This window comes from Mastigoproctus giganteus, chromosome 8, assembly GCF_048544385.1.
Source record: "Mastigoproctus giganteus isolate SK-2022 chromosome 8, ASM4854438v1, whole genome shotgun sequence".
Classification (NCBI taxonomy): Eukaryota; Metazoa; Arthropoda; class Arachnida; order Uropygi; family Thelyphonidae; genus Mastigoproctus; species Mastigoproctus giganteus.
The window spans coordinates 155,784,558-155,809,451 of NC_143582.1; the positions used below are offsets into that span (position 1 = coordinate 155,784,558).

At 39.8% G+C, this 24,894-nt stretch overlaps 1 protein-coding gene and 1 long non-coding RNA gene across 2 annotated transcripts in view; one reads left to right on the forward strand and one right to left on the reverse strand.

The window, feature by feature from the left end:
* LOC150081938 (uncharacterized) overlaps positions 1-24,894 on the reverse strand; it is a 241,891-nt gene that overhangs the window by 131,918 nt on the left and 85,079 nt on the right. The gene's annotated exons all lie outside the window — the stretch shown is intronic.
* Positions 18,082-24,894, forward strand: part of LOC150081939 (filamin-A-like) — a 385,277-nt gene continuing 378,464 nt past the window's right edge. Inside the window, exon 1 of the mRNA XM_090378994.1 lies at positions 18,082-18,282. The gene's annotated coding sequence lies outside the window, so the exon portion shown is untranslated. The remainder of the gene's footprint in view (positions 18,283-24,894) is intronic.

Genomic DNA, 24,894 nt, shown 5'->3' on the forward strand with positions numbered 1-24,894 from the left:
CACGGACATGATTTGGTAAAACTTATCTTCTTTCTAGCAGACTTATAGGCCGCCTGTGTAATAGCATATTGAATATACCTAACTATTACCAGCGCAATTATACACAAGTCTAAAAATCCATGCGGGCAGAATCCTCAAACATTGACCAGTTTATTGTTTTAAGTGAAAATTTAATGAGGTCCAGAATTCAATCCTGTATATTCTGGAATGGCTGTACACTCAACATAAAAAGAAATAGCACGGTAATCACTAAAAAATCCAGTCCGAAACGCCGCCCGTCGTACAACCAGTTCCGTAATCCAGCTGTTGTAATAGTTATATCAGTATTAGATTCTCCCATTGCTCCACTAAATGTTGATAGCTGATTGGGTTTATTTATCACATATAAATTATGACTAGAAATAAGATCTTCCAACATCAAACCTCTCGTATTAGTTATTGAACTATGCCACAAACTAGATTTAACATTAGCATCAGTTGTTACAATTACATTAAGTGGCCTTAACATTACTAAAGCATCCTCCAATCAGTCTAAAAAATTATTCAAGTCCATAAAAGGAGAGAAATAAACTGATATGAGATAAAACCGGATTGAAACCAAAGCAATCATTGCACAAGCAGCATATGAATTACATAAACCATTTACTATCACTACATCCAATTCTCTATTAAGAATTACAATACCCGTCTGATAGACTCTTCTAGCACAGAGTGTTCTATTCTTGAATATAAGAACTCGGGAACGAGTCTCAGCACTTGGGGAAAAATAATTTGGGCTCCAGCAAAAAGGATAAGTTTTTGGTATATTTTTGCCGTTTTATTGACTTAATTGTCGTATTAATTTATTTTCTATAAGTAGCTTTATAGTTCCTAGTCACGCTCCTTAGTATATTTTCAATTTATTCCTTAGTATATTTTCAATTTCAGTACTAGAGGATTTTGTACGTTACTACTTAGTAAACTTCTACATAGAACCTTTATCCGTTCGAAACTCGGAAGGTATAGCGTGCCGCATATCTAGAACTTGATAGCGTAAGGTAAACGTAAAACGTGATGGCGCAATAAGTATCACTGCATTTAGGAATCTGTTAACTTGGTGTAGTGTTGTCAACTGATAAATTAAATTTAGTAATCTTATTATTTTCATTGTAAATCAATTATATTGAATTTAAACAGAAATCATGCCCCAGATCAGAACAGCAAAGCAACAAGCACAAAGTAGCGGGAGCGCTGTGGCTCAGGGGATGATGGCTATCCTGTGAATTACAGCCTATTGAAATGTACTGCTTAGTTGATGTTTGTGGAATATCAACACAACGAACGGGAAATGATATTGCCAAGGGTAAGTCTTTGTGTGAGCTCAATGTAAGGCGTGTGAGGTGGGCGTCTATGAGAGTTTGAAGAGTAGAGTAGATGTCGTCGAAGGAATTAAAATGGGGACCCATCACGCTCTCAGTTGCCCAACTCAATGGCAGAGTTCACTCTGCCATTGAGTTGGGCAGCTGACACAGCGGCAATGGCAGAGCTCACTCTGCCAACACAGCGGCAATCTTCCAGGCAGAATGCGCTGGTCTCACAGGAGCTAGTTATTGTCAGTGACTCAACTGTTGGGAAAACGGGAAATATACTGTGCAAACAAGATAGGTGGAACAGGACCAGGGTATGGTCCTATTCCACCTATGCCAGGAGCAAAGGTTGATGACGTTATCGACATCGAATTACATCGAATGTCAGTATTGACATCGAATTACCGTCAATCAAGTCGTGAGTTAACTGACTTTGAAAGATTGATGATAGTGGGTGCCCGATGCATGGGTCACTCTATTACGGAGGTTGTACAGAAATTGCAATATCCCCATCCGACAGTATCAAGCATACGCCATTTCTGCAATAACACCTTATTTTGGACAGCACTGTGGACAGAGAAAGGTGGTAGATGAACGCAGCTGTCGAAGTCTGTCTCGCATTGTTTCAGCCAACCAGAGAGTGACAGTGGCACAAATCACCACCGACTTCAACGAGGGAGTCACCAGAAACGTCTCCACCAAGACCATCAGGCAATCATTAGCTGCAATAGGTTATGGGTGCTGCTGCCTCAAGAGAGTCCCATTGGTAACATTACAACACAGAACTTTATGCCTCAACTGGGAGAAAGAACATCGGCACTAGACCTTGGATAATTAGAGACGGGTCTCCTGGTCCGATGAGTCCCGTTTCCAGTTATTTCAAGTGGACGGGAGGGTGCGTATCTGGCGGAAACCGCACGAAGCTATGCTCGCGTCATGTCCAGACCCTGCCAATAGAAGGCAAATACCGAACGCCAATATAATTTAATACTTATGTTTGTTAATATGATGTTAATATGACAATACTGTGTACACTGTGACTACTCTGACTGTATATATCAGTGATATGATGAAATATGAGTTAAAAAAAAAAAAAAAAAAGGCAACTGTTCAGGCAGGTGGACAGTCGGTAATGGTCTGGAGCGTGTTCAACTGGCACCTGTTGGGACTTCTGGTACGTCTAGGCGCATCTCTGAACGGTCAAGTTACGTGTCCATTCTTACAGACCATCTGCATCCCTTCATGGTCATCGTACACCCACAGGGTAATGGACTCTTCCAGCAGGACAATGCACCTCCTCCACAGAGTAGAACATGGTTGTAAGAGCATGGTTGGTGACTAGAACATGGTTGGAAGAACACTCCGCAGATTTTACCACCATTGAATGGCCTCCCCGTTCACCGTACATGAATCCTGTGGAGCATCTTTGGGATGCTGTGGAAAGGTCCGTCCGGGCTTTGGATCCTCCACACAGGAATGCGACGGAATTATGGACAGCGGTGCAGCAAGCATGGATGGAAATACCTGTGGAACGCTTTCGTGAAGTAGTGGACTCAATGCCTAGCCATGCGAATGCCCTTATCCGAGCGAAAGGTGGACCTACCCGTTACTAGGTAGGTATCCCATGATTTCTGTCCACTCAGTGTACTGATCAATGTTTAAAAAAGTCGCGAGTTAGGGTTAAAATTAAAAGTGTCTGCAATTCGTTCCAGACAAGATACGAAGGAGTATATGATGAGAGCCTTGTCGATCAATTCGGCCCAGCAGAGATTATGCAAGGCTCATGGGGTACAATTTTCCCAGCGTGGTCTGTGCTTGTTAACAGGAGAGACTACTTCTACTAGGATGGGATACACTTAAATAGAAAGGGTGCAAGAATATTTGTTGATGCTATTGACGCAGTGATAGGTGGATCACAAAACTGTTATCTTGGGGGTGATAGACAGACTAATACAGTGTGATTCTAAATTATTGTCGGAGTTTTCGTGGCCTATAAATTTCAAACCGGAAACAAAATTGTTTTATGACAACAATCAAAAAAAGAGACAACAGGAAGACAACAATCCAGTTGTCTCTCCTCTGGCAACGCTGTACTCGCCGCACTGATGTCTGGGGGATGTTGACGGAGTTACTTCAAAATGGCGACTGTTCAAGAGAAAGCAATGTACGTACTTTGGTTTTTCGAAAAAAAGTCCGTTATCACAACGCAACGTCGTTACAGAACTCAGTATGGAAAAGATCCACCTTCAGATAATGTTATCCGAGGTTGGTTAAAGCAATTTCAAGAGACTGGTAGTGTTCTGCACCGAAAAGGAGCGGGAAGACCGAGCACTTCGCAGGAAGATGTTGATCGAATCAACGAAGCGTTTTCTCGAAGCCCACAAAAGTCAACAAGACGAGCTTCTTTGCAGTTAGGTATACCACAAACGACTGTTTGGGGGGGGGGGGTGTTCATAACCACCTTCACCTATATGCCAACAAACTGGAGATTGTGCAGGCTTTAAAGATGAACCATAAATCCCGCGGTTTCCAATTTGCCCAAGAAATTTTGTCAAACGTCGAAGCTGATGGAAATTACCTTCGGAGATGGAGATTTAGTGATGAAGCAAAGTTTTATGCATCAGGGAGGGTAAATCGTCATAACTGCAGAATATGGGGATCAGAAAACCTTCACGCCATTCGACAATTCGAAAGAGATAGTCCAAAGGTCAATGTCTGGTGTGCTTTGTCATTCGGAAGTTTTGGGGCCCTTTTTCTTTGCGGAAAAAACAGTGACAGCGGTGACCTATCTGGACATGCTACAGCTATATCTGTTACCCCAGTTGGAAAATCATCAGCCAAATGCAGTGTTCCAGCAAGATGGTGCACCGCCACATTGGGCTCTTATTGTCGGAGAATTTCTTGACAGGCATTTTCCTGGGCGCTGGGTTGGGCGTCAGGGATCGATTCCGTGGCCTCCGCGCTCACCCGATTTTACGCCGCTTGATTTCTTCCTGTGGGGTTACGCGAAGGCCATTGTGTACAAGACCCCTGTGACCTCCCGCGATGAACTACTGCTCAGAATTGTTGCAGCGATCGAAACAGTTACACCGCAAATGCTGGAGAACACTTGGAGGGAAATTGAATATCGCTTGCACTTATTACGTGCCACGAAAGGTGCGATGCTGCAGTTGTTTAGCATTCTGCAGTATTGATTCTACACGTAATAAAACTTTTTGAGTTATACTTTTATATTCCGTAAGCAATTTCATTTTGTTTTTTCCGGTTAGAAAATTATAGGCCACGGAAACCCCAATAATAATTTAGAATCACACTATACATTAACAATGCCCACACGCAGAGGTGAAAGCGATTCTCGCACTGTTTCAATTTGAACGTGCAGAACCTAAGGTTCTGCACGTTCAAATTTCCAATTTCAAAGTTCTGCACGTTCAAGTTCCAATTTGAACGTGCATGGATAATAAGGAGCTGGGGATTTCAAGGCCTGATGTGGGCCATCAAGGAACAAAGAAGTACATGGGCTGTGTTAGGGTAAATAAGAGTAAAAACAGGTGCATGTACATCGATGTTAGGAGCATAGTTAATAAATTTCATGAGTTTGAAGTTCTTGTCAAGCCATCAAATGCAAACATTGTGAGGATATCAGAGAAATCATGTCACAGATATAAGTGATGCGGAACTTGAATATGGGGACTACAATGCGTACAGAATGTACAGGTAGGATAGAAGGGGAAGGGTTCTGCACTTAGTTAAGACGCACATAAAACCTAAGGCAGTGCATCCAGTTAATATGGGTGCCCAGTGCAATGTTGAATCAGTTTGGTGTGGCATAAGCAGTGGGAAAGCAAAAATGGGAACAGCACTGTTATAGGTTTAATGACTCTGACGAGTAAAACGATAAATTTTATTGAGAAACTGAGTGGCAGTAAATTAGAATGTCCTTCAATGGGCAATTTCAACTTTCCCAATATTGAGTGCACTTGTGGTTTGGTCACTCACACACTAGCAAGAGTTTTGTGGATGTATTGGATGACTGTTTTCTAGAGCAGCGTGTCATAGAGGCAACAAGAGAGTAATACTCATGATCTGATTATCAGCAGTGATTATTCACGCATTAAGAATCTTCAAATAAAAGAGATATTAGGTCGCAGTGATCACAGAGTACTGACGTGGAATTTACTTAAAGATGTAGACTATAAAATATTTAAGGGCATAGCCTCATGGTACGAGGTAGAATGACTAACATATAGGTTAGTGCAAAAGCATCATTTTAACGTAGCCATCTACCAAAGTAGTTAAATTAATTAATTAAAATGGCATTGTTTTGGTTATATCTCATATTGTGAATGCCTTCACAACGAGTTGCCATGGTATTGTACTACCTCGAAAAAGTAACACTCCACCAGTGGAGAAGACTACTGTTACTTATTCTCAGCGGATACCACCACCCAGGCGGCACCGTTTCAAAGCGTGTTGGCTTCTCCTCGGGAGAAATTGCTGAAGTGGGTGGGCAGGTACCCTGGTGTTGCAATAGTGACAACCCAGTTACGAAGTATAACTTCACAATATGAGAGATGCTTGATGGTGTGAAGTGATATAGACTATAAAATATTTAACGGCAAAAGGCCCCATGCTACGAGATAGAATGATTAACAATATATTGCACTAACATATAAAATAAAAAAATAAATTTTCCGTTTATACTCCGGGACGACCAAACGGTCAGAGAAGTTCACAAGATAGACAGAATACAGCAGTCACGGGCTTGAACCCCGGTCACTCAAGGCACGTGTACTTATGCACCCACACGCCTGACCACTAGGCTACGGCGACCTTTATATATAGGTCAGTGCAAAAGCATCATTTTAATGATGCCAATTTAATTAATTTAACTACTTTGGCAGATGGCTACGTTAAAATGATGCTTTTGGACTAACCTATATCTTAAAGATGTAATTACCATCAAGGGTAAAGGGAAGGTTTTGGCTTTCGTAGAGGTGACTAAAGTGGTCTAAAATTCTATGCAATGGGACCTACTGATGATATTACCATTAGAAAATTCTAAATGAGAAGCATTCAAGGCGATAATCATAGACGCTACTAGACTTTTCATACCGACTAAGAAATACCTTTCAAGACTTAGACCTAAATGGAAGTCAGATGAACTAATGAGACTAGTTGCAGAGAAAAAAAACGCACTGGGCGCACAAATTATCAGATAATGCAGAGGCCTACAGTAGATATAAACTAGTCTGTAATTAAGTCACAAAGGATGTTAGGCAAGCTAAGGTAGATTACGAGAAACCTTTGGCAACGGATGCAAAGAAAAATAGCAAAGACTCCTTTACGTATATAAACACTAGAAGGAAGGGGATGATTCCGGATGAATCACACTGTTCCATTTGATATCGATGATTCGACTGTTGATGATCCTGCTCAGGTTGCTGACAAGCTGAATAAATATTTTGCATCTACATTCACACATCAGGAATTCTTTGGGGAAGTATATGCTAGAGGTTTATCAAACTCTATCACGAAGCTAAATGATTTTGTAATAACTAAGGAGAGTGAAAGAGAAATTGCTGAAGTTAAATATAAGAAAGGCACCTGAGGTGAATGGTATCTATCCAATTAAATTAAGGGAGGCAGGAGAGGAAGTAAGCAAATCCCCAGCCATAATTATGACAGCATTATTGAAATCAGAGGAAGTCCCTGTGGATGGCGATGTGCAAATGAATCTCCGATTCACAAATGGGATTAAAGAGTGACATGAGTACTTACAGACCTATTAGCTTAACTTCTGTTCCAGGGAAAATAATGAGGACCATCTATCTAGACAGGAGTTCAGACATAAAATTTCAATCGACGCAGCATGGATTTGTTAAGGTGAAATCTTTTCTGTCGAATTTTACTGGATATTACGATGTGGTCACAAAGGAACTGGACGCAAAAAATATTTTTTATATCATATACTTGGATTTCAGGAAAGCTTTTCATACGTTGTGCATTACAGACTGCTGTACAAATTGAAGCAGTGTGGCATTAAGGGCAAGTTACTGCTATGGATAAAGGGATGGACGAATGATAGAAAACAGAGGGTTGTTATCAGTGGAACACTGCTCTTCGTGGAGTTCCCCAGATTTCGGTGCTGGGCCCATCGTTTTCTATATTTATTAATAATATTGATGAAGGTACTTCAGGCTTAATGTCTAAGTTTCCCAGATGATTTGTTTGTTTGATGTTTAATGGCGCATTGGCAGCTGAGGCTTTTTTTTTTTTTTTTTTTTTTGATTTGGTAGTTGTTGGCGCATCGGCTTCTGTGGCCATATTGCACCTCCCAAGGTTTTTGCAGTACTTTGATCCAAGCCCGAGGCGGGAATCGAACCCGCGACCTTTGGGTTGCCGGGCAGGTACTTTACCCACTCGGCTAGCCCGGTCGGCTTCAGCTGAGGCTATAATTCGCGGTCAAAGTTTGCAGATGATATAAAAGTTGGCAGGGTGTTTAACGACGTTAATGAACGTATGTCGCTGCTACTGCAACAAGATATAGAAAAATCAGGCAGTTGGGTGGAGAAATGGCAATTGAGGTTTATCGTTGACAAATGCAAGTACTACACATGGGTAGCACTAATCCCATATTAACGTAACAACTGTGTAGTACTAGACTCAGAGCAGTCGAAAATGAAAAAGACCTAGTGGTAATTGTGCAGTCAGATGTGAAATTCTCCTCTCTGAGCAGTGCAGACAGGCTGCCAAAACGGCTCATGGGATTTTATCAATGATATACAGGAATTTTGCTAGCATGGATAAGGAGGCGATTATTCCATTGTACAAGGCAATGGTCAGGCCACATCTTGAGTACTGCATGCAGGTCTGGAAGCCTCATTTTAGGAAGCATGTTAGCAGCTGGAACAGGTACAGAGATGGGCAGTTTCGCAAATTGAAGCGTCTAGAGCAGGGTTTCTCAACAGGGGGTTCCGCGAGAGATCGTGATTTAAAAAAATAAATAAATAAATAAACATCGTTTTTTGAACTTCCCGCACCGCACGATGGTAGCGCTCGCAGTGATAGACAGTGTCCAAGCAGCTCCGTTAGCAATTTCGTTAGAGGTCTTTCAGCCCCGTATGGCATAGTGGAATATTATTTAGGGTCAGGCACCACCGGTGGTTTCCCGCATCTGCACCGTACGTACTCTGTGATGGAATACAGAAAAACTACAAAAGCCAGAAAACCTCTCGTGTCTGGTTTATGTAGTATTGTGTTTTGTTCTGTTATGTTATGTTATGTCTCTGGCTGCTTGGCCGCCGCCGCCACCACTGGGAGGTGAGCCAGGTTGCCCATCATATCTGGCTGGTGTCTGCCAGGGTCGCCTGAGCCCCGTACGGCAGTGTGCAGTAGGATCGTGTTCCTTTGGTTGAGTCCATTATCAGTTTTTGACGCGGGATAGGGGAGCACTGAGTTGCACGGAGGGGAAGGCGGCAGGCTGATGATGTCAGTCTCTCCCTCTCGAATTACCTCCCCCCCCCCAACTGCTGTTGTTGAAAACGTTGCAAAACGTGGATTGTGTAATTAGAAGCGAATTGTATTGTGAAGTTTTCATATTTTTTTTTGCGATTTTCTCGTTCAGTTATTTATTATGCCCTTCTGTTTTATATTTGATTAGCGTTTGTGTTTTACCAACATGTCTGACGGTCCAATGTGGCAATTTTTGAAGACGAGGTGTGAGATGGAAGAGGTGGATTCTAGGCCTATGGACAATTCTGATAAAGGTTAGTGGTGAAGAATTACAATTTTTTGAGTCACTTCACTGCACTAGTTCAGCGAGAGAACAAAAAGATCCGTCTTTACAATGAAAGCCTATGTAAAACCTACTTATCAATAGGTTTTACACAGGCTGACAATCAAAGTTGTTCTATTCCATCGCGCGTCGTCTGTGGCAAACAATTTACAAATGCAGCAATGGCTCCAGCAAAATTGAAAAGACAACTACAAATCACAGCCATTTGACAAGTAAAGGTGCTGATTATTTTAAACGGCTATTGGAATCGTAACACAAACAGAGTAAAGCTTTTGTTTAAAAAAGTCACATTCAGTGAAAAGCCTCAGGAAGCTTTTGAGGATTAATTTGAGCGTAGCTATTTTCCAAAAAGACGGGAACGTTCCATTGGCCAAACATCTGTTGTGTAATAAGCTGAAAAACAACTGCTTCTCTATCCAGGTTGATGAGTCAACAGATTTCACCAATAAATGCCATGCTGTAACATTTGTCAGATTTGTAAATGATGGTGAAATTCAAGAAAACTTTTTCTGCTGCCAAGAGCTACCCGAAACAAGCAAAGGCCAAGATAAATTTAATGTTTTGTCTTCAGATCTGGAAACAAAAGGTTTGTCTTGAAGGAACTGTGTTGGCATCTGTACTGATGGTGCCCCATCGATCGTTGGTTCCATGAGAAGTTTCGTCTCGATTGTAAAAAAAGAAAATCCTGACGTTGTTACAACACACTTCTTTCTTCAGAGAGGTACTGGTGTCAAAAACCCTTGGAGATGAAATAAAAAAAAAGTTCTGGATGATGCTACAAAAATGTTTAACATTATTAAACCAAGACCAGTCGAAAACGTGCGACGCTGGTGGCACCAGCTGTATGCTAATAAAGTGCACTAATAAAGTTAATTAATAAAGAAGGTTTTAGGGAGTGTTGCTCAAAAAGAAGTTACATTTTAGATGAAATACGCGTTGGTGATAGGTTAAGATTTGGGACATAAGGGTGGTTTCATTTTCCGACTGTGAACGTTTTTCAAAATGGCTACCATATACAATACTTTTATTCTTGAATACAGAAAAACATAGGAAATTTCAAGGTGGATAAATTTTTAAGGAACTAAGATCAGTCACTGGGACTTCTGAACAGAACAGTCGTGCTACTTGATAGCTTTGCTATAGAAGTTTTCAGGATACCAAATTGTATTTAAAAATACTGACTTGTTGCTGAGTTATTAATTTTTGTAAATTTCAAGGTCACAGTAATTCTACCGAGTCAACCATTTGGATTTATCCATGAGATAAAAGAACTACAGCTGTGCCACCTAACTTGTTCAGTGGTGACTAGTAAATCGGCATAAATAGTAAAACTGACTATGTATAAATATAGTGCAAACGCATCACAGTCTAGACTCCTTCATAGCTTGAGGCTTATGCCCTAAACGCTTGAGTCTAAATAGTAAAACTGACAATTTACATCTTTACAATAGATAACAGTTGAAGGGTTATTTGAATCTAGGAAGAAGGGGGTAGGGAATATTAAGGCATAAAAGTTAAAGTTGTTGATTTGGATATATATGGATAGAACTGCGACATCACGAGGAAGCCTCACCATTGAATAAGAGCTACCGCATCTATATGGCTGCTACAGGTCTGCCAGATCGGCAGCTTAAATTTATTGCCTTCAATAGAAAAAGAAGCCTCAAAGCTAATTATCCCAGACGTGGTAGTATCTGCAACCAACAAGATCAGCTGACGACGAAATATATTAAACTAGCCACACTCAATATTATGACATTGTCAGGAAAAATTGAGGAGTGTGTGGACATCTTAAAGGACAGAAAAATAAGTATACTTGGATTGAGTGAATCAAACTAGAAAGGATATGGGTGTAGAGAGTTACGAGGAGGCTATTACCTATATTGGTCTGGTGGTGATGTAGCGAGGAAGGGTGTAGCCATCATTATAGATCACAGGATTAAGGAAAGGCTACTCGAGGTGAATAATATCAGCGACACTCATGTCAATTAAACTGCAAATGAATGACAGCGAAACACTGAAGACTGTACAACGTTGCGCACCGCAAATCGGTTGCGAAGAAATGGAGAAGCTGGAGTTTGAGAACATCATAGGTGGAGATATAGTTATCGTGGGTGACCTGAACGCAAAAGTCGAAGTGGAGAAACAAGGACTAGAATATGTTATGGGTCTGTATGGTTGGGGATCTAGGAATGATGATGGTGACAGGCTGTTGGATTTCTGTTTAAGGAACAGCTTGGTCGTAGGAAACATCTGGTTCAAGAAGATAAAGTCACAAAGTGACAATATACGATTGGGACGGACAACAGGAATCTCTCCTTCACTATATATACTCGTGGATAAAGAGTGACACAGAAGACTAGTGGCCGTCAAGGTCATTCCTAGTGTCTCCTTGGGTAGTGATAACAGTTTAATTGTTGGAGTTTTAAGATTCTCTAAATTGAAGAGGATCAAAATAACGAGAGAGAGAGAAAAAAAACTACGGGTGTGGAAGTTGAAAGAAGAGGAAAAATGGGCGATGTTCAGAGAAGAGTTCAGGAAAGTTGTACCTAAAACAGTGGTGAACAGCGTGGAATCAGAATGGAAAGCATTCAAAGACTATAGTAGGACTGACAGAGCAGGTTTGTGGAAGAACAAGCAAAAGAAGGAGGTGGAAAGAAACCCCATGGTGGAATGATAGGACTAGAGAGGCTATGAAAATCAAGAATAATACATTCAGGACCTACTTTCAGAACAGAAATGATGAGAATAAAGAGAGATATGAAACCGTAAAGAGGGAGGCTAAGAGGATAGTTAACGAGGAGAGAAGACTGTGGTTGGAAGAATGGAGTTAAACTCTACGACAAGATATCGACGGTAATAAAAAGACGCTGTATGGTATGATGAGGAACAGAGCAAGTACTTGATGGATGAGAATGAGAACAGAGCAAGTACTTGATGGATGAGAACCTAATAACCAAGGATGAAGAGATAAGAGAAACATGGAAGTATTTTGAAAATCTGTCGAACGTGCAGGACAGCCAGCAAAAGGGGCAAAGGCAGGTTGATCATAGACGAGGAGATGAAAGAGAAGATACGCAGAGAGAGCACACAGACTTGACGTGGAATGATGTAGTGCAGGCATGGAAATACATCAAGACAGGTAAGTCTGCTGGTATGGATGAGATAAATGGAGAGATCCTGAAGGCTACAGGCGAGGCAGGGATAGAGTGGACATACAGACTGTTCCGTAAGATCTGGAATGAGAGACAGGTGCCGAAGGAATGGAAAGAAGGTTTGATCATCCCGTTGTTCAAGAAGGAAACAGGTAAAAGTATTCCAATTATAGAGGCATCACATGTGAGTAAGCTGTATGAGAGTGTTCGAGCGGAAGATAAGAGGAATGATTGAAAATAGGATGGCCGAGGAACAGTATGGCTTTAGGCTTGACAGATCGACGGTGGATCTAATTTTCTGCATCAGGCAACTGATGGAAAAGTGTTATGAACACAATAAAGAATTATGGATGCCATTTTTTGATATAAAGAAAGCGCTTGATGCCGTAAAGAGAGAGAAAGTGCGGGAGGTTTTGAGAAACTTGGGGCTAGTTCCATATATCAGGGAACAAGTGCAACTTTCCGTTGCACTTGTTCCCTGATATATGGACTAGTATGGCCAATGAATTTGGACTGGTTTTCCGTCAGCAGAAGAGTGAGGTAATGGTTCTAAAGAGGAGTGGGGAGCTTGACAGATACATTACAATAGAAGGGAAAGAGCTAAAAAAAGGTGAACAACTTCAAGTATCTAAAAAGCACCATTACAAAGACTGGAGTGATAGACGAAGAAATAAGTAGAAGGATACAAGCGGGCGGAAGTTCCTATAGGCAGACAAGAGATATGATCTGGAACATACCACTGAAGTGTAAGGCTATATATCAGCCCTATTATTAGGTACCAATTCTGACGTATGCATCTGAAACTTGGACTATGAGGAAAAAGGATGAAGGCAGAATTCATGGGGCAGAAATGAGTTTTGTGAGGAGCATAGCCAGAAAGACAAGACGCGACAAAATCAGGAATGCTGTGATTAGGGAGAGAATTTAGGTTGAAAAACTCCAGAATAGGACTGAAAGGTCCCGTATGAAATGGTTTGGACATGTCAAGAGGATGAACAAGAGGCGTTTGCCAAGGTGGTTTGATTTACAGTTAAGGGAAAAAATACCAAGAGGGAGACTAAGAATGAGATGGCAAGACATGATAAAGACCGATGTCATTAAGAGAGGAGGAAACGAGTGAAATCAACGACGGAGAGAAGTACACGAGCAGGGCATGGTGGCGAGGCATCATATGTTATCCCGTGGAATGGCGGAACGATGACAGATGATGATGATGAAACAAAGACCAGTCACTCGAGAATGTTTAAAAAATCTGTGTGGAAACCTGGACATAGAGCACATAAATCTCCTGCTACATACAGAAATCCAGTGACTTAGCAGAGGAAAAGTTCTCAACAGGGTGTTTGAGCTGAAATGTGAATTGCAGCAGGAGTACTTTCAAGAAAATAGGGCGCCTCCGTAGCCAGGTGGGAAGGAGCAGCGGTGCGTTAGCACACGCTTCTTGATTAGACCGGGGTTCGAGCCCGTCACCACCAAATATGGAGGATGCGGAAAGGTCAGGGAATGACCACCGCATATCCCGGAGCAATATGGCCTTAGTTGCTAATGCTCCTAAAAACCAAATAACAACAAATAACAATCAAGAAAATAGTAAGCCAGATTTTGCTGCTTTGAAAATGAAGAATGGCTGCAAAAACTAGCCTACTTAGCAGACATTTTTCATCACATGAACCAGTTGAACAAGTCTCTGCAAGGGCTGGAGAAAATGTTTTGACTTAAGTGACAAGGTTCTTGGATTTAAAAGGAAACTGAATCTTTGGAAAAATCATGTTGCAAAAGGAAATCATGAAATGCTTCCACTGCTTCTGCTTGAGGGTCAGGAAGGATATCAGTAAGTCTCAAATCTAATTGAAAACCACCTGGTAGAACTGCAGAACAAAATTGAACAGTATTTTCCCTCCCTTTCACACAAATGTACGACTGAGTGAGGGGCCTTTCTCTGAATCTTCTGCTCAGCCTGAGAACTTGACTTTCAGAGAAGAGGAAGAACCTTATATGCTGCAGTCTGATCGTACACTCAAGATGAGATTTACTGATCTGCCCCTAAACAAGTTTTGGATTTCTTTGAAGAATATCCTGCCATCCATAGGAAAGCAATGAACATTTTTCTGCAGTTTTCAACTTCTTACATGTGTGAGCAAGCTTTTTCTTCTTTTAACAAGGACAGAAATCGTCCCATTTCAGTTGAAGATGAAATCCGTGTGTGCTTATATCAAGTTGGGCTCAGAATTGAGTATTTGTGCAGCAAAAAACAATCACAGGTTTCATATTAAAAAAAAAACAAAAAAAAAAAAACAAAAAATTGAAGTTTTCTCTACCTACTCTACTGACCTGCATTAGAGTTGATATCCTTTGCGGGGAGGGTGAACCACACAAAAAGAATAGACTAATGAGTTGGATAAAATAAACATATCCACAGAAATTCTCTACTCAAAAAAGCACTGAATTATTATTGGATTATTATATCTACAACTTACTGATCACGTCAACGTACCGTGAGCTGTAGATATAATTTTTATGCACGGGGGTTCTCTGAGCCTTGAAAATTATTTCAAGGGTTCCTCCAGGGTAAAAAGATTGAGAAAGGCTCGTCTAGAGACTAGGCTCGAGATGATCTGATTGAGATGTTTAAGGCTTGGAATGGATTGAAGAAGCTTAGTGCTGATGGGATTCTTCCTCTTGCTCAGATTACGTGCTGGAGGGAGCATAAATTCGAATTGAGGAAGGACGGTTGCAGAATAGATGCACGGAAGTTTGCTTTTTGCCAGGAATAAATTCAAGGAAGAAGTAGGCAGAAGACTGTTGGAGTGGGTGAAATGGGACGGTCCTTTTTTTTTTTTTTTTTTTGGCTGAAGCTGTATAAGCTTGTTTTCTTGTTGCATCATTTGCTACTACTAATACTATTCAATATAGTTTTGAATTTTTTTTTTTACATCACAATATTCAATCATCACAATATTCAACCACAATATCACAATATTCAATTTACATCACAATATTCAATCAATCAATCTATTTAGAGAGAAATACTATTCCAATTTTAATGATATTTTCCCCAAATCATTTCATATTAGTGATTTATATATAAGTGTTTCATATCTACAAATCGCGTTATGACCCAATAGTGAGGAACACAATGCTATATTAGATTTATGCTTTTTAAAAGAAAGAATAATTACACCAAATTTCGCAGGTTATATTTAAAAAGTGTTGTACATTGGTCAGCACTATTCTACTGACTTAGGCAGCCAAGAAACATATACGAAACTTGGACAGTTGTCGTGCTCCCACTGAGTGGAAAAGGCTGAGTTCGATCCGGTCTCTCAACTTAAACAGTTGAGAAATATTTCCCGTAGAGACTGAAAGGAACTTTTAAAGTTCCTTCAGTCCCCATCATCAATGAATTCGTCGGTTGTATGGTCCCATTCCAGAACAAAACTAAATTTTTCATTCCGCAAACAAATAAACAAACCATAGAATATACACAAATGATAAAGATATACTAACGTCATATAGCTTTACCTGTCTCTACGCAAGTTAGTTTCATCATTATTTTGTCACTCGAGGTACACCGAAAGGGCAATTTAGTTTGGCATAAACAGAGCAAGCATTTCGTAATCCCCTTTAATACTCGCAGTACCCTAAACTAGCGCGGCATCTCAATTGAGGATCATTGTCGTAAAGTAATGTCACAGTCTTTTCGCCTCAGAAAGCGGTATAACGAATCTTAACGATCTCGTTATAATGTTAATGGTATATTTCTGAGCCTATGCATGGTATATTTCTTGTTCCATACGTCGAAAGTCAACGAACGAATTTGCTTCTTATCAATCCAAACCTTAGTTTCTGAAAATTAATTAGTCTTTCCTTTACTTTCCTACGTAAAGCAGTATTTCCAGCCAAGGTCCTGTTCGGTTTTCTCACCTCTTTTCGTCCGATCCGGGGATGTTTTACTGTATAGTTGCAGCAGCCCCCATTCAGTTATAAAAATGAAAGTGTACATTACTAACGTAATTTAAGTATGTTGATTGTTCAATAGAGATTTTTCTCTGCAGTTATAAAAGGAACATACAGTTATTGCCCAACAATCAAGTGGCGGTATTTGTCGAAATATCGTTCCTTGCTTTACACTCAGCTGACTTTTAAACAGAGCAGGCCTAGAAAAGTGTTAGCTCTGCTGAAAGGATATGAATTCCGGAGACCAATGTTCCCAAATATTAATGGTTCAAAGAGTGCTCAGAAGAGAAAATAAAATTGAGCCTATCTGCAATACTATATACTTTTCAGGGCACTTTTCTGAGACTATCATACATGCACGAGCCCATACTTAAGTGGAGTTTTAACTCGAAGAATAATGGTTGAATTTAGGAGAGTTTAAACAGCAGATAACCAACATAAAATAAGAGCATTTTCCTTAAGCAACCGCACGGCTACGCCAAACGGGTTTTCTGGGAACTACCAACTTATATTCAAAAGGCATTATTATCTGAAGTTACCCTACATAAAATAAATTTTTAAATTCCTAGATACCAACCATTCTTTGGTTTGGTATTAATTATTATTTTTATAAAAAATTCATATCCCATCCAACTGGAAATAACATAATCACATTTCAATTTCTTAAACTAGTTGAAATAAATATTATATTTTTCTCCAAAAAAAATGTGCAACATAAGTTTTAATTAAATTCTGTCTTCTTGTACAGTAAGTCTTCATAAGGTGAAAAGTTTAAAAAAAAATAATTATTACTGATAAACTAAAAGCACACTTTAATCCTGTTGTCGAAATTATTCTGAGCATTAGCATTTCGCTACATCACGCGCTCCTCGTAGCATTAGTGCCTCCATTCAGGGCGTCGTTTGTCCGTTACTCTAGTCCTCTTTCCATACATGGTAACCAAGTCGTAGGAGTCTGGTAGTTAGACACGCACGCAACGCTTCTTTTCCTCCATCCCTGTTTTAGGAAACTGCGGTTTCACGGAAGACTGCTAGTCCTTCCGCCCAGTCAGCAGACGCCCGCCGATGAACACAGCACGACCTGGCCTCGCCTGGAATCGGCCGACAGAAGGTCCTAAACACCGAAGCTCTATGCAAGAGAATCTTTCAGTGCCAGCTATGCAAAAAAGTTTATCCTCTAGTGTCATGAAATAAAAAATGAAAACTAAAGTACTTGAAACAAAAGTAAAAAGCAAAGGCATCTGTAAATACACAGACAGGACTGAAAAATAATTCTGAACTTGTACTTATTAAATTGAAACAACTCTCTCTCGGTGCATGTATATCACCACTTCGTTGACACTCAACAGTATCCCACTTGATGATATATCTTCCGACACTTTTATCTTCATTTGCTGATAAGAGATACCCCTTATGAACATTATATGTCATCACTTACTTTTTCCACTTAATCTAATATGTGATGAAGCGTTTCTTCTTACTATTATCCTCATATCTGAATGAAAGAAGGGAGAGAGAGAGAGAGAGAGAGAGAGAGAGAGAGAGAGAGAGAGTGAGAGAGAGAGAGAGAGAGAGAGAGAGAGAGAGAGAGAGAGAGAGAGGTTCTGTACAGACAAATGGAACCGAAAAGAAATGTAAGTTGCTAGACAGATAAGTGAGGTAAGAACATTTATAATCTGGCACGCTTACGTACTTCGTCCATATTTGGAAACTCCTCCACAGACACCCACGCAACATAACCCAATCAACATCCGTGAACTGTTCGTGCTTGAATTCTCCACTGGGGAAGACGAAGCATCCCCAAGTTTTGGTGTCACTTATCACAGCTTTTCCCATAATGCACTGGTATCAACCTATTTGCCCCCGTTAAAAAATCTGTAGTCCTGTAAGTACAGGAAGGTGCTGCAAAAGGGTCGTGGGAAGCCCTCGTGCGGTTCAACTGCGGCACACGGACTGGTGCCCTTCTTAATCCAAAGTCTCTGGAAGCTGTCCATTTATTTTCATTTAACCATCTAGTGCTACGTCCTGTAAGTAAAACAGCTCCTGTTTATTTAACAATCTACCTTTAGGTTCTTTTTTGACAAGATAACTAAATTCATAGGCAGGTTTTTGTCGATGGGAGTTCACTTTTAGATAAACCGATATTACACGATCATCTGTTTTATATATAACTTGCAAAACAGGACAAAAGCCTAAAAATATTTGGAATTGCTCTTTTTATTTCAAAGTAAAAAGAGTGTTATCCTTAATAGGAAGCAATGCAAATAAAATAGAACTTCAATTCCTAACACATATCAAAATGGTGGCTGAAATTCCTGATATACGATGCTAAAATGGCCTATTGCAACTTTCTCTAAATATTAGATTACCTTTTGATAACGTGATATTTCGTTTACTCGTAAGTACTTACGAGTAAACGAATTATCTCGCGAAATTATATACTGTTAACTACACTTCAAGACTATAAATTCTCAGTACGCGACCTGTAATTAAAACTGACGTTCTCTTTGTCGTGATCATTATGATATCGGTGACTGTGAATCAAATCATAACACTCTTACAAGTTGTAATATAAAGTCACACTTCCGTTTTACTCCTTAATTATTACTAATCATTTTATTGGGAAGTTCATATTAATAATTCCCAAACTTTTACAATTAACAAATTGTAAAATTACCATACTAGTTTATCTATGAAATTCCCTTCCTCTCTCTTTCTTTAGCTCTTCCCTCTCTCTCAACCGTGTGGAAATGGCCTGAATTCGATTCCCGCTAGCTGAAGTTGAGAAACACTTTCCGTTGGGAGGGAGTAATTTTTTTTTTATCCCCTGAAAACGAGCAAAGGCCCAATAATGCTATCTCAGTTGTCCCGTCACATATTCTCAACAATCCATCCATCTCTCTCTCTCACACACACACAATGGTATCCAGAGGCCCGGGTACATGGTTGGTTTTGAGAGGCCCTTTCTTTTGTTACAGCTATATTATAGCTATTTAAGAAAATGTTTTGAGGGTCCCTTCCACGTCGAGGCCCAGGTGCGTAGCATCTAAAGCTTCCCTTTTTCACGGCCCTGCTCTCACATCATAGTCAACAAAGACAAAAAACGTTTTAAAACGGATACTGTATATCAAAATACCTACTCTTCTCTATTAAAATTGCAAATTTTATTTCTCCTTATCATTAACTCGAATTACTGATATCGCGGCAACCTTTTCACTGTTACTAAACAGAACTATCCAAACTACTTTGTCCCCCCCCCTTGGGTAACGTATTTTGATTTTACTTTTCATATCATTAATGATATATTTTAAATATTGGCCATATTAAAGAATTTATGAAATGTACAACTGATTTATTTCAATAATGAAATTAAAATAATATTCTGCTAAAAAGCCCAAGGAAGGTATAAATTCACTTTTTTTATTCAGGTAAGATAGGTGAAATGGAATGGAGGATGGGGATATAGATTACATTAAGCTTTTAGCTAATAATTTGTTGTAAAATAGTGGGGTACCATCATATGGTGCAGCTGTAACAGGGCCCAGGGACACCCAAAATAAAACGATAAAATTAAAAAATTATATTAAAATAAATAAATTACGTTGCATCAGTGCCCAAAATCATGATGACACGTCCCAGCTACAGAATTTTAAATTGAAATTAGTTCACTCGGTGAAGTAGATCTCTTTCCCCAAGCCATACAGATGTTTAGGCTCATTAATTTAATCAAAAAAAAAAATCACAAATCATCTGGATACAACTATGACAGGTAGGTAAAACATTTTTTATCAATTCAGAAACTAATTTAACGCAATAAGGTAATATAGGAAGACAGCATTATCTCGTATGGGAAATGGTTTAGCGACCACTAACTTTGAATTCTGTGAACCAGGGCATTTTCATTATTCAGGGTGAAGTTGGTCGCATGAACTCAGACGAAGTGGATCAAATTATTACAGCTCTTACACGCGATCTGATAGTTTTCGAAAAAAATAGTAAACATATTATAAAGTCTACTGTACATTATAGCAAAATCTGTGGGCATAGATTTTATATGCAGTCCCAAAGGCACAATCACTGTTCTCCAATCACCATGTGGAAAAGTTCGGTATTGAATTATATTAACAATGCCGTTTTTGGGGGAAGGGTATGGCCACCTGAGTGTTAAAACCCAAAATCAATGGTCAACGTCGAAAATTTGCGATACCGAAAGCAAACTTCATTTTCTGGAAAGAATAACATTAATTTATAAATTTTAGAAATTTATGTCTGAAATTTTGGCATATTTCAAATTTAAATTTGGAATATACCAGGAAAGCAAAGGATGGACAGAGGAAGACTGGAAAACAAATCATGTAGTTCAACGAGTCTCCATTTAAGAGGGTTTCGGTAATTGTAGTACCACACAGGGTAATTCAATTTCAATCAACTGAAATACCATGTGGCAAAAACCGGGATGAGGTTTTTCAGAGGAAGGCTGATGAAGTACACCGTCAATCGCTCCAACAAATTATACTACACGTACTTCATCCCTTAGCTTGCGTACCTCTTCCACCCTTGTGTCTGACGTAGACGCCACGGTCGCAACACCACTCTCTGAGCAGTGTACTATTGTGGGGCAAAAACGACGAATTCACTTAATAAGAAGAGGGCCCTGGAAACGAAAGGGAAGAGCTACTATATTTTAATATAACAATGTTTGTCTTTCGTAATAAGTGGTAAAGCGGGCCAAAGTGATACGTAACCTAGTTTGGATTAAGGCTTTAGGGAAATGAATTTCCTTACTCTTCTGAAACTTAAATATTCTGGTATGGTTACATGGTGTGATAATGACGTAATGCATCAAAACACTTTTATTTGCGTCCTTTATTAACTGGACTTATTAAACTTAAGATAAATCATGCCCAATTTATTGTACTCTTAACTTCTGAAATGAGGTGCTACTACAATAACAGTTAAGTTGCACATGCTACAGTTCAAAATTATAAAAGTAAAAGTAGGGGGGAAACAGGCTTTTAGTCCCAGAATACCCAAACGAACAGTTATATCTACCATTATAATGTCACATTAAAATAAGACACACTGCTTGTTTACAATAAGAATAGATCCTATTGATGTTTTTTTTTTCTTTTTTAATACCTATAAGAGAATTGATGTACTTTATGATTTCAAAGAGTTTTTTGCAAGGAATAAGAGTCCGTACTATTACATTCATAACTCAACGATACAGAGTTGCAAAATTATGGATTAATTATATGATTCATGACTGTATATAGGTCACCAGAATTGCGAGCGCGCTGCGAATTGCTGAAAATCTTCGCTCAAGCTATGTGTATCGTTTACCACAAACTCGCTAAAAAATAACAATCGTGGAAGATAAGCTTTTGGGCATAAGATTAACCAATCCATTTCTATCCTAAAAACAGGTGGAAATTGTCTCTACTGCCTGGCACAACTCCATACCACATTATAATGGTAGACACAACATAACCTTGCAGTTCAAACTATTTTCGACAATTGATTAGAAAAATAGGTGGCGACCTGCCAGCAGACAGTTCTAGACTATTTCTTTCACGTGCGTGAATTGCAACATCACTAGCACTCAAACATCATGCGCAAATGGAGTGTGATGCACCTAAGTTTGAACTTGTTTGTGCCTCTGAGTCATATACAAATTCAGCCAGACTGATTTCTGGTTAGTGAAATTATTATTTATTGTGATTAATGGTCAATAGCTTATACCTGTGTGTGTGTGTGTGTGTGTGTGTGTGTGTGTGTGTGTGTGTGTGTGTGTGTGTGTGTGTGTGTGTGTGTGTGTGTGTAGTAAACCCTCCATTTAACGGACTTCGGAAATAACTTAATGTCCATTAACCCAGGCTTTTCGTCCGTATGGAACCCCATAAGTGATTGTCTGATGAATTCACTACTACTCAAAAATATTTTCACCATAAAGAAGACTGCCAGGGTTTTCCTCACTATCACCTTCCATCGGCTATTCCCAACTTGTACCTTATCCCAAATACGTTTTAGAGCTCTCTCATAGCATAGGATCTTTGCCCTATAAAGTCGTTCATATATTTTCTATCCCGAAGTTGGGAAATACATAATGCGGGTAGCGTCTGTTTATCAATCTCAATGCTTTATTAATGAGAATAATAAAACGGAATGATATTTCAATTTGAGGATCTGACAGTCAAGTTAAGAATGAAAAGAGAACCACCACGGCTGAAACATTCTGCGTGACACTGGGTTGAATAGTGGTCTTGCATAAAAACTGTTGTTGCCAGGAATCCTTGCTCTTGCAGTCGTGGAATGACAAAATCTGCTAACATGTCTCAGTACAGTACTGTACTGTTTGGCATTAATTGAATACGTTACAGTCCGGGTAGGACATTTTTTTTTTTTTTTTTCGAAAAATAATGGGCCGATAATGAAAACTGCATCTGATGTCACTACGGAGGATGCCTTCCCTTACACCCTCCGTTCCTTTATGTATACCCCCTTTCCTTCATTCTCTTCAGTAAAAAAAAAAAAAAAAAAAAGATGGAGTATAAAATATACTCCATTTTTTTTTTTTTTTTTTTTTTTTTTTTCCTTCGGACCGTTTCAGAAACGGTCCAATACATCACTGTGGGATGCAAAGTGATCACCCAGACTGCGTACACTCGTAGACACGACCAGGTAGCCAGGATAATACATCAGAAGTTAGCAAGGAAATACCAGCTGATCAAAGAAAGCGTACCGTACTACAAGTACGAACCCCAGGCAGTACTAGAGACCCATTACCACAAGCTGCACTGGGACCGCACCATAATAACGGATAAGACAATCCCGCACAACAGACCGGACATAACCCTTGTGGACAACATGAAAAAGGCTACGTATCTGATTGACATAGCAGTGCCCAACACTGAAAACCTCCAGAAAACTCATGAGGAAAAAATCAGGAAGTACACAAACTTAACACATGAGATCAAAGAGATGTGGCAAATGCAACAAGTAACGACCATCCTAATCATCGTGTTAACCACCGGTATGGTGCCAAAGACCATACATAACAATTTAGCAACAATAAGTCTCCCAGCGAACACCTACAAAGAACTCCAGAAAGTCGAAATCCTGAACACCTGTTGGACAGTCAGAGACTTCCTCGACCAACAGTAACATCGCACATGATAAAGTACCAATAAATAAACAATTAAGACATAATGAAATTACAAATTTATTTGTGCTCTTTGCAAAAAAAAAAAAAAAAAAACAAAGAAACTGAACTAAACTGCTTGAGGAAATGGTTTCACAGTTCCAAACTCACTCACAATTTACTCCCGATGGTCGATGATGTTACTGATGGAGGAGTTGGTTTTCGATGTGATTACCATTGTTCTGAACCAGATATTGTATTCGATGCACAGCGAGGTCGACTGCAGAATGCACCATCTCTGGAATTATGTTCCGAACATGCTGCGTTACGTTGTCCTTCAAGACAGCCAGGTTAGGGACACTTCCTCGATAGACATTGGCCTTGAGGTGACCCCACAGCCAAAAATCACATGGTGTAAGGTTAGGCGAACGTGGTGCCCTTGCAATGGAAAACAAACGACTAATGACTCTTTCTGCAGTAAAGTGCAAGAATATTTGCTGATGCTATCGAGGCAGTGTTAGGTGGGTCGGAAAATTGCTAGCTTGGGGGAAGGACTAAAAGATTAAGAGTAGCCACTGGCAGAGGTGAAAGTGATTCTTGCACTGCTTCTATTGGAATGAGCAGCAGCCTGGAATAAAAGATGCAAGATATTTCAGAGACTGCTGGGAGTCATTGTGGTACAAGTAAACACATGGGTTGTGTTAGGGTAGCTAAGAATAGGTACAGGTGCATGTATACTTGCGTGTACACCAATCATAGGTAAATAAATTTGATGAACTTGAGGTATTGCTCAAAACATCAAAGGCAGATATTGTTGGGATATCAGAGAAGTGGTGTCACACAGATACAAGGAATGTAGAATTAGAGGAGTACAATGTGTACAGAGAGGATAGGCATGACAGGACAGAATAGGACAGGACAGGAAAGGAGGAGGGGTTATGCTATTAGTTAAGAAACACACAAAATCCAAGGAAGTGAAGCCAGTCGACATCGCCAGACAGTGCAGTGTCGAGTCAGTTTGGTGTGGCATAAGCACTGGGAGATCAAAATTGAGAGTAGGAGTGTACTAATGACTCTGATGAGTATAATAAGAAACTGTACAGGGAAGAGTGGGCCAGTAAATCACAGAGTCTTATAATGGGGGATTTTAATTTCCCAGATATTGACTGGAAATTGTGGGTTGGTCACACACACACACACACACACACACACACACACACACACACACACACACACACACTAGCAAGGCTTTTGTGGATTTATTGGATGATTGTTTTCTACATGTTCGGGAGGCAACTAGAGGGAGTAATACTCTTGATTTGATTTTCAGTAGTGATTCTTCATGCATTAAGAATCTGCAGATAAAGGAACCACTAAGTGGCAGTGATCACAGTGTGCTGAAGTGGGATTTACTCAAAGAGGTAACTACCATCAAGGGTAAAGGGAAGGGTTTTTGCTTTCGTAAAGGCGACTAAGATGGTCTGAGACTATTTAAATT